The sequence below is a fragment of the Chiloscyllium plagiosum genome, chromosome 33, assembly GCF_004010195.1.
Source record: "Chiloscyllium plagiosum isolate BGI_BamShark_2017 chromosome 33, ASM401019v2, whole genome shotgun sequence".
Lineage (NCBI taxonomy): Eukaryota > Metazoa > Chordata > Chondrichthyes > Orectolobiformes > Hemiscylliidae > Chiloscyllium > Chiloscyllium plagiosum.
This window is the reverse complement of record NC_057742.1, coordinates 32,383,267-32,394,879: the sequence shown is the minus strand read 5'-3', so window position 1 is coordinate 32,394,879 and position 11,613 is coordinate 32,383,267.

Below are 11,613 nucleotides of genomic sequence, written 5' to 3'. Positions count from 1 at the left end.
TGCCTAAAATAGAGCTCTCATTTACAAAGTATTATTTGGCTAAAGTCACAGACCAATGACACCTGATCCTGTCATTGGTTCACACTGATCTTTATATTCCAGTTCTAAAAAAGGTCAACACTATTTCAAGTTGTTGTAATTTATTAATATTTATCATTGTGATCACCTCATGTAATGAAGTGCTGCTGTTTTGCACTGTATGAGAACTAAGTTCCCAAAGAAATAATTTATTATTATTTATTAAGATTTAAGAAATAAAAAAAATTATAAAACTGGAAACTTCAACACTGAATGAAGACACGTTTGAGAAAATAAATTATTTTGAATATGATACATTTATTAGAGTGATCTTTATTTTTTTAATCTGTGCCCATCAGTTTTCCATACTCACTGTAGTTTCTTGGATTGTTTTACTTGGTGTCTGTTACTGATATGCCTTCTCTAGTCCATCTTCCTTTCTACAATGTCTGATGTTCTCTCACCACGCAAAATATGTGAATCCTTTTGTACCCAATAAGCCTCATTTTATATCTAATAGTGTGACTTCTACAGTTTTGTAAAAATACATCTATATTTCTGCTCTGGATGAGAAGTTCCAACTCAAGGGGATGACAAAAAGCAATGGGAGGGTAAAATGGAATGGGACCTTTATCACATAAGCACATGTTCTTTATGACTTCACACTGATCAGTTCAATTCAGACAATTTCTGTCTAACTGTTCAACCCATAAGTTCAAACACATTGAAAGTAAGACTAGACGTTGTAAAATGTCATCTCATCCTGAAATCTGTTAGCGCTATACCTAAGGTTACTTAAACTGCAGTTTATTTCTTCTCTCTCTTCCCTTAGTCCACTTATGATGTTTGATTTGAAAACCATTGGAACCAACTGTATTTTCTACTTGCAGCCTCATTGATAAAAATAATCCACTCTTTCTCTCTACTCCATTGTTATTCTGAACTTTAACTATATTTCTTTATTTACAACTTTATATTGAGAAGAACTGTAATGTTGAACTTTTAACTTATTTCTTTATTTTTCTGCTTTGTACCTGCGATTTTGTACCCAGGTATCTTGAATGGCTGTGAATGGCAACATTGTAAACTTTTCACTGTACTCCTGTATCTGTACTTGAGTACATGTGACAATAAAACCTAAACCCAATTCTAATTCTAACTCTAATTCTAATTCACTGTAACCTTTCTTTTATTGTTCCATTTTATATCTTCCATGGTTTCACCTTTCATCTTGCTGTGTAATACCATGGTACAATATAGACCATTGGCATTTAATCAGATTCAAGTAATTTTGTCTTCATTCAATTATATAAGATCCTAGCATTTCACTGACAGATTTTGTTTTGTATTTTTAGCAAACATTTCCTGGCTTTGCCCCCAGTCAATTGATAAATATGCATTTTTACTATCCAAGAAAGGAAACCTTTGGAAATTTGCATTTTAGGATCTCATCAGCATATTAACTGAAACTTTAGCATAGAGTTAGTATTCCTGCCTTGGATTCATATGTTAGAGGGTTCAAATCTGCTCCATATTGCAATGGAGACTGAACCTCTGGTACAAAATTTGCAGTTGACATTCAGACATGTGCTTGTGCCAAATGATTGAGGTTCTGAGCCCTCCACTGCACTTTTCAATGGACTCCATAAAACTTTGTTGTACAGGCCATTTAAAATCATCATTTCAGCTTGGCTAAGGATGGTTATGGCCAAAAATTAATGCAAAAGTGTGGACTGTTAGCCAGCTTATGAATCCTTCCTTTACTCCCCACTCTTGTCTACAGGGGGAGAATATGAAGACATATTGTGTCCAATGCTGAGATCGATATTAGATAATCTACCTGGTTTTATACTTATTTGACTTTTTCACTTTGGCTTGATGCAACTTAATGGTTTTCTGAGTTATTTCAGGGAACAGCTACAATACAACTACATTACGATGGGTTCACAGTCACGCCAGACTGAGTAAGGCCAACAGATTGCCTGACACTGTCACAGAAATTTTTTCCAAGTATGTTTGTAATGCTGGTACACAGTAAAATAACTTCATGAGGGCTGGTATTCTGTCACCAAGTCTCCCTTTATTTACATGTGCACGGTGCGTGGACTTTGACCAGCTAGCTCTGAGCCAATCCCTAAAATGAGGAGAACTCCTGGCACTGCAGTTTATGTCTGTCAGTCCGTACTCCCTGACTGGACAAGATTAACAGCCCTAACCAAGAAACTCATAAACTATGATGTCCATTTGTCTGCCCTCACTCCAATCACTACATCCCTCCCCTCTAAGTCCTGGGACGCAAACCTATTCTTTCTCTGTAACTTCTCCTGTGGCATTTTCACACCAGGTCCGATTCCTCTGACTCTACCTCAGATACTGGCAGTGCCTACTGGGCTGTAGCCCACTGCTTGCACCCAGAGCGACTTAGAAGAAATTCATCTTCTTCTTCAGGTAGTAAAGGCACGTAGACTGTGACATCTGCTGTGTCCATCTCAATCTCTGAGATTTCTTTGACACTTGATGGAGTGGGGAACACCTGGGTTCTGATAGACTGTTAACTAGTTTACAAGCCCTTTCTTTACTCTACAATTTGACTCCAGGGGGAGACTATGAAGTCAAATTGTGTACAATGCTGAGATCAATGTGAGATAATCTACCTGGTTTTATACTTACTTGACTTTTTCACTGGGGTTTGATGCAACTAAATGGATTGATAGGTCATTTCAGGGGACAGCTAAAATGCAATTGCATTGCAATGTAATCACTATCACTTGAAGGACAGACCAGCACATTGTCTGTCACTGTCAAACAGTTATCATTTCTTCACACAGAACTTTTCTAAATAAATTTGTAATGATGGCACTTTTCAAAATATATTTGTAATGCTGATGACGAGGTGCTGCATTTTGGGAAAGCAAATCTTAGCAGGACTTATACACTTAATGGTAAGGTCCTAGGGAGTGTTGCTGAACAAAGACACCTTGGAGTGCAAGTTCATAGCTCCTTGGAAGTGGAGTCGCAGGTAGATAGGATAGTGAAGAAGGCGTTTGGTATGCTTTCTTTTATTGGTCAGAGTATTGAGTACAGGAGTTGAGATGTCATGTTGCGGCTGTACAGGACATTGGTTAGGCCACTGTTGGAATATTGCGTGCAATTCTGGTCTCCTTCCTATTGGAAAGATGTTGTGAAACTTGAAAGGGCTCAGAAAAGATTTACAAGGATGTTGCCAGAGTTGGAGGATTTGAGCTATAGGGAGAGGCTGAACAGGCTGGGGCTGTTTTCCCTGGAGCGTTGCAGGCTGAGGGGTGACCTTATAGAGGTTTCCAAAATTATGAGGGGCATGGATAGGGTAAATAGGCAAAGTCTTTTCCCTGGGGTTGGGGAGTCCAGAACTAGAGGGCATAGGTTTAGGATGAGAGGGGAAAGATATAAAAGAGACCTAAGGGGCAACTTTTTCACGCAGAGAGTGGTACGTGTATGGAATGAGCTGCCAGAGAAACTGGTGGAGGCTGGTACAATTGCAACATTTAAGAGGCATTTGGATGGGTATATGAATAGGAAGGGTTTGGAGGGACATGGGCCAGGTGCTGGCAAGTGGGACTTGATTGGGTTGGGATATCTGCTTGGCATGGATGGGTTGGACTGAAGGGTTTGTTTCCATACTGTGCATCTCTATGACCCTATGACTCAGAATTTTATAAGCTCACTACTAAGATAATAAGTACTAACAGCTGAAATTACTGAAATTGAATATTCATTATTTTGTAGAAATGACTGTAACTAAGATATAATCGTTTGCCATTTTAAGAGTTAATAATTTGAATGAAACACTATAGAACAATTTGTCCATTATTTAGTTTAGGGGCATTATATAAAATTGCATTTTCCCAAACAATCCCAAGAAAGTAGTTTGCTCAGCAGAGATCATTTCTACACTAATCAGTGCGTCTAATAATCAGGCAATCAACAAGCTGCTTTCTCTTTAATTCAACAAAGACGTATGTTCAGAATCAGTGGTGTGCTTACTGCTTTTTGTCATTTATATAAATGATTTTGATGTGAATATAAGAGGTATGGTTAGTAAGTTTGCAGCTGTCACTAAAATTGGCAGTGTAGTAGATAGCAAAGAAGGTTACCTCAGAGTACAATAGGATCTTGATTAGATGAGCCAATGGGCAAAGGCATAGAGTTTAATCGAGATAAATGTGAGGTGCTATATTTTGGCTGGGCAAATCGAGACAAGACTTATACACTTAATGGTAAGGTCCTGGAGAGTCTTACCAAATGCAAAGACATTGGAGTGTCGGTTCATAGTCCCTTGAAAATGGAATCGCAGATAGAGAGGGTAGTGAAGAAGGTATTTGGTAGCTTGCCTTTATTGGTCAGTGCATTGAGTAGAGACCTTGGGAGGTATGCTGCCACTGTACAGGACATTGGTTAGGCTACTTTTGGAATACTGTGCTCAATTCTGGTTTCCTTGTTATAGGAAAGATTTACAAGAGTGTTACCAGGGCTAAAGGATTTGAGCTATCGAGAGAGACTGAATAAGCTGGGATATTTTCTCTGGAGCATTGGAGGCTGAGAGGTGACCTTGTAGAGTTTTATAAAATCATGAGGGGCATGACTAGGGTAATTGGACAAGGTCTTTTCCTCAGGATAGCAGAGTTCAAAACTAAAGGGCATAGTTTTAAGTTGAGAGGGATAAGATTTAAAAGGGATCTAAGGGGCAACTTTTTCACACAGAGGGTGATGCATGCATGGAATGAACTGTCAGAGGAAGTGGTGGAGGCTAATACAATTATAATATTTAAAAGGCATCAGGACGGATGTATGAATAGGAAGCGTTTGGAGGGATATGGGCCAAATGCTGACAAATAGGACTAGATTAATTTAGGATATCTGGTCGGCATGGATGAGTTGGACTGAAGGGTCCATTTCCATATTATACATTGCTATGACTGTATGACTCTAATAACAAAAGGTGGGAGAAAAACTATTTAGTAGCTATCTAAATTAGCAAGAAGGGAACATAAACAACCAGCATTGAACAGTGAATGTGAGACTGTAGTCAGTCCTTGTGCTTGACTTATCTGTGAGGGGAATATGGCTGATTTAGATTCCAATTTAAATTACAACTCATCAAGTTTGTACATAGGGAGTCTTGACTTCAGCATGGAAGCCAAGTCATTTAGGACCAAAAATGCACAGGTCGGAAAATTGGTTTTTTGCTCATCACTCAGAGGAACTAAAGGATTTGGAAGCTCAAGTAGCCAAATTGTTAAGTATGAATGCTCAGGCACATAAAACAAGAAAATGTAAATCGAAAGTTGACTTCCACTTTCCAGCTTCCATTCTTCTTATTGTCAGAAAAATAGTTATGATTGGTGGACCGAGATACTACATATTCCTGCTCCACAACTGCAAAATAGTGTTGCCCGACCATTCAAAATTATTCATGCTGGGACCAGGCATTAGATCATTCATATAACCATACTTTGGAGCAGCTTTCAGAAGAACAAAGTTTTGAGAAAAAGGATAGAAACATGTTTTGAGAAGGTTTTTTTTAAATGCAGTATGCTGTTAGTACCTGGGATTCAATACCTGAAAAAGTATCAGAAGCAGATTCAACAGTAACTTGCGAAAGGAAATTGGATGCATTCTTGAAAACAAAAAAGCAAGGGTTAAGACAAAAAGCAGTAAATTGGAATTGAGTGAATGGCTCTCAAATAGGTTGCATAGGCAAGAGGTATAGGTAGGCCTTCTTCTGCACTGCAAAATTTTATGATTTTATGAATGTATTGTTTCATATCCGTGTAATTCCCTTTCTATCCTTACAATTTCAATGTTCTTCTCTAAGCTCATTTAGCTCCCTCCTGCTCAACTGATTGATCACTGCATGGAACAGTGAACGTTCCTGAATGGCCTTTTGTAACACAATACTGGAAAATGCATAAGGATAATTTTATTTGATTTGTCCTTGGGATGTTGTAAAATTGGAATTCCCAACTTCCATACTTTTGAAAGACCCAGTCAACTGGCTGCAGCTTAGTTTGGTTTGTGTAATAATACTACTCCTTTTTTTCAAGTTTGTGTGCATCTCAGGAAGGTTCATTGTTCCTGAGTTTGGGAATTTGGTAGGAAATAGTCAAATCATCAACATGAATCAGTGCCTTATCACACAAATGAAAAGGGTTAATGAACCAACACAAAGTGGGTCATTCATAGTTACTGTAATATTTCTTTTGAACCATGTGCACACTTGCTCAATACACCTTTATAGGTGTGAATATGTTTCAATACAACTCCAAAATAACCATTGTCCATATGGCCTAGATTGTGAGCTACTTCATGATTTGAGCCATCATCCAGTACTTTCCTGACCAAAATAGGCAAACTTACCTGCGTATAGACAAAGTGGCCCACTGACCAGTATATGCAAAACCTTGTCAATTTCAAATTGGTGAAGACTAAGGGTACCCAGAACATTATTCTGGCTAGCTAATATGAATGGATTCAATGCAACACTCTAATTGCCTCATTGAAAACAAAAGGACTTGAATTACATAACTGTCTTAGGAAACTATAACAATCATATTTCCTTATATATGTTATTGTATCAACATTTTAATTATTATTATTATTATGCTAATATAAACATATTCTTCATTATTGAATGGCAGGTTAGATAGGCCAAATGGCTTAATTCTGCTTCAACATCTTATAGTCTTACGGTCAACAGCAACTGACAAAACGATAGGATCAAAAAAATTGGAATGAGCTTGGCAAAAATCATGCTATGCAGCTGCAGGCCCAACATATTGCTTGCGAAATATTAATCTGGTTTCTTCCATTCATGAAACTCTCTGTTGTGGTAAGAGAAGCCACTGATTTCTGCACTATTCACTCCCCTGTCACCTGCTAGTTTCATGGTTACTTTCAGTCTATGTTTGCTTTCAATTTTGGTTTAACTGGATGAGCAGAGTGGAATTTTTCATTGTATGCAGTCAGTCAATAACAAACCTCCTGTGCCGATAGTTCACCTGGTCAGGTTGGTAGTGCAACAATTGATGCGATTTGACATACAGAAACTTTTGAAATTTTATGGGCTTCCCAACATAGAGATCCCCCAGTTCAACATGAAATTGGAAACTTCACTGAGATTTGCCCATGTTGGAAAATGGATAACAGCAGTGCAGCATGGAATCCTTGTTACTTAAATTGTTTATGGATTTGAATGGCACTGGCAATGCCAGGTCTTATTACCTACCCTTAAATGGGTGGCTTGTTGAACCATTGCAGAGGAAAGTTAAGAGTCAACCACATTGCTTTGGATCTGTAGTTTCATGTTGGCCAGACCAGTTGAAATTGGCAAACTTATTTCCCTAAAGAGCATTTGTCAATGATATAGGCTTTTTGCAACAATTGACGCCAGTTTTGTTGTTTCTATCACTGAAACTATATTTATGTTGCAGATTGATTGATTGAATTGAAATTCCACCAGCTACCATGATGGAATTTAAATCCATGCCTCGAGAACATTAAGATAGTCCTCTAGGTTGCAGTCCAATTACATTACTCTGCCACCAGAGTATGGATTAAGTTGCATTTCTTCATTACAAATCTACTCAAAATGATCTGGTTAACAGTCCTCAATGAGGTTGGTGAGGACTGTGGAGTAAAAGAGCTTGAAAGTTAGAAGGAGGTGGGAAAATCCAGGGTGAAGCCTACCAACAAGTTGTTGGTAAGCCCCACTATGGATTTTCCCTGACTGTACTCATGAGGAATGCTGCTTTATCTGTTAGCGTGGCACCCCTGCTCTCAATATCTAGCTGATGGTTCATGTGTTTCAGGGTATAATTTTTTCATTTTAGAAATTAAATTCTTAACTGTAGGAATTAGCTTACATGCATTTAAAATAAGGATTTATTATCCTTAAAAGGTTAAACTCCGGTTGAGTTAACAGTTTAACAGCTAGGAAGGCAAGACCATAAAATTATAGCTGGGTTTACTTAGCTAGAAAGCTGAAGATGTGATACATGCAATACTTGAAACAAGTGTAGTCCAGAAAAATGTTTTTGATTTGCAAGTTAGATAATAGTAGAGGTGAATTCGTTTTTTTTCATTTATACATGAGATGTGGGCATCACTGGCTGCACTTGCATTTATTGTTCATTCTTATATGACTTTCAGAAGGTGGTGGTGAGTTGCCTTCTTGAAGTGCTCCAGTCGGTTTGGTGTAGGTAGATGCACAATGCCATGAGGGAGGGGTTTCCAGGATTTTGACCCAGGGACGCTGAAGGATCAGCAATACATTTCCAAGTCAGGATGGTGAGTGACTTGAAAAGCATTCAGAAAAAAAACAAAAGGTTGTAAAAACCCATTCGCATCATCAGGTCAAAAAAAAAAATTAAGTGAGTACTCACTCATTTTAAGCTCATTTTGAGGAGATCTTACAGAAGGCTAAACATTAGAAAAGGGAATGGAGCTTAGGTAAGGTTTCTGGTTTCACTATATTTGGCGGTTTTTGCTGAGACAGTTATTTGCAGTTTGGACTTTGTGGATTTGCAGCTCACTAAAAGAGATAACTGAAGCAAATGATAGCTTGATAGGCATGCGCTGTAAATAAAGTAAAACGCTAACATCATCATTGACTGTGTGAAAAGTGGGTGACACTTGATGTTAGTTTGAATTTTGTGAGACAAGTGGAAAGATGAGTTTAGTTTCAAACTAGTGGAAGAATGAAGAGTGTTCCATACAGAGAACAATAATTAATAATCATTTGAATTAACTGGGAATTATTGAAAAGGTAATCAGAACAAAGGATTAATGTACCCACAGTCCAGAGAGGGTAAATGAAAATTTAACATTGAAGAATAGCTGGGCCTTTTTCCAGCAAATTCCCAATAAGATGATGGCATACATTTTTAAAATTTGTTCAAGTGATGTGGATGTTGCTGGCTAAGCCAGTATTTATTGCCCATCCCCAGGTGGTCTGGAGAAAGTAGTGGTGAGCTTTCTTGAACTGACGCTATGTATGTGATTTCAGGGCACCTACTGTTCAGTGAGGAAGGGAGATCCCAGGTCATGATCCAGTAATGGTGAAGGAACAGCAATATACCTCCAGGTCAAGATGGTGTGTGGTTTGGAGGTGAATTTGGCTTTGCTTCTTAGCACTCATTCATTTTATGCTTATTTGAAGCCTGTGTCGCTTGCATTGCTTTTTTAGTGCAAAGGAAAAGGCAGCAGCTTGTCATGTTTGGGAGTCCTGAACAGTCAAGGAGCTAGATATGTTGCTGTAGGGCATTGTGTGAGGTCAGGGATTGGGCCACAGTCAGCCCTGCATGCATTATCATGAATCTTTTGCTCTTGTCCTTTTAGGTAGTTCCTACAGAACTAAAGATTGAGATGTTCTATAAGAGATTATTTTGGGAAGTTAGAAGCAATCCTGAGTGCATAATGTACATCATTATGAATTACATTGTTAGATTCAGTGTATTTGGGTTAACTAGTTTGCTGAATATACGATAAACTCTTTTGTTTAAAAATGTGATGTCTTGTGGTGTAGCTGTACTGGTTAAAAAGTTTAATATTTCTTCTTTACTCTTAACACCCCCAACTGGATCAAAACATTCTTCGGGAAAATCGGGTCCATTGCACTTGATGTCAGACAGTCACAGTTCATTAAGTAGCTGATCACTATTGATAGTATTTAAATACATACTTAACCACAAAACTCACAAAATCTTGTGAGCTTTAACTGGGAAACTTGTGAAACATTAACGATTCCAGGATGATTCGCACTGGCATTCCCCAGGGGATGAGACCCTTCTATTTCTGAATTTATATTAACAATATAGAGTTTGGAGTGCAGGGGAAAATTTCATAGTTTGTGGATGATACAAAATTTGAAAGCATTGTAAATTTTGAGGAGAATTTCAAAAGTACATTGATAAGTTGATTGAACAGGCAGACAGGTGGTAAGTGATGTTCAATGCAACAAGTAACAAATGATATGTTTTGGTAGAAGGAACATGAAGAAACAGTATAAAATTAATATAGCGATCTCAAGGGTGTGCAAAGAGTCAGACATGGGAGGAAACATACATATGCTGTTAAAGATGGTGGAATAGTTGGAGAAATCAGTTACTTTTCATAACAAATCCTAGAATTTATTGATAGTGCCATAGGGTACAAGAGCAAGGAAATTATATTAAATATGTTTAACAAACTGGGCAGACCTCGGTTGGCATAGTGTATACAGTTTGGTTATCACATTCTAAGAAGGATGCACACAAAATGTTTATGAGAATGGTCCCAGGAATGAGAAATTTCTGTTGTAAAGGTTAAGTGGAAAAGTTGAGATTGTTTCTCTTGTGGAGGTGAAAGCTAAAAGAAGATTTGATTGAATTAACAAAAGAACTCAAGTTAGAATAAACAAGGAGAAACTTTTGGATTGTAAAAGGGTCAAGAGTAAGAAGGCACAGATTTTAAGTGACTTGGAAAGGAAGCACATTTTTCACAAAACAAGTGTGCAAGTTAGGTGGATGGGCCATAGTCCAGGGATGTGCTGTCTAGGTTGAATAGCCATGAGAAATGCAAGGTTACAGGGATGTGGTGGGTGTGTTTTGTTGGGATCCTCTTTGGAGGATCAGTATGGACTCAATGCAGTGAATGGCCAGCTTCCACACTCTGGGATTCTATGGTCTATGATCCTAAGTAGGTTGGCTCTGCGATGAATTGCCTGGATGTGTGATTGAGGCAGGTTCAATTGAGGCAGTCACAAGGGTGCTAGATGTAAACTTAAATAGATATAATGTCACGTCGGATCCACAGTGAGCTGGTAAGATGGATACAGACGGGTTTGGTCTTAGAAGACAAAGAGTAGTGGTGGGAGGGTGTTTTTTTTCTGATTGATTAGTGGTGTTCTGCAGGTATCCCCTGTTTTTTGTAATATATATAAATGATCTAGATGAGAATGTAGTTGGTCTAATTAGTGGGTTTGTGGATGACACAAAGATTGCGGGTGCTGTGGATAGTGAGGAGGATTGCCAGAGGAGACAGCAGGATATAGATAGGCTGGTGAAATGGATAAATGGCAGTTGGAATTTAATCTGGACAAATAGAACATGATGAATTTTGGAAGGTCTAATGCAAGATGCAATATCGTAAATAGCACAACCCTTAGAAGCACTACAGTGCAGTACAGACATACAGTTCCACAGTTCCTTGAAAGTACTCAATCAAGACCTCAGTCACGTTTCCTGACTCCACAGCAAGATAGCCTTGTTAATTCCTGATCCATCCCACTATTCCTTACACCACCCTTAAAACTTAATTGCTGTGATTATTTATATCAACCTGCTAAACTTTTCTCATATCCTCCCTTTATGTTTATTGCCAGTTTTCCTGCGCTGGATTCTTTGTGTATTCTGCTTTACTTTCAGTTGCATAAGATATTATCTACAATCTTCACCTGTCTGTATTATTCTAACTTTTACTCCCTTTGCCATTCCCCTAGTCAGAATAGTTTCCTTTAATCAACCTGTTCAGACATGTTAAGACACATCTCTGGGGCAGACAGGTCTTGAATCCAGATAT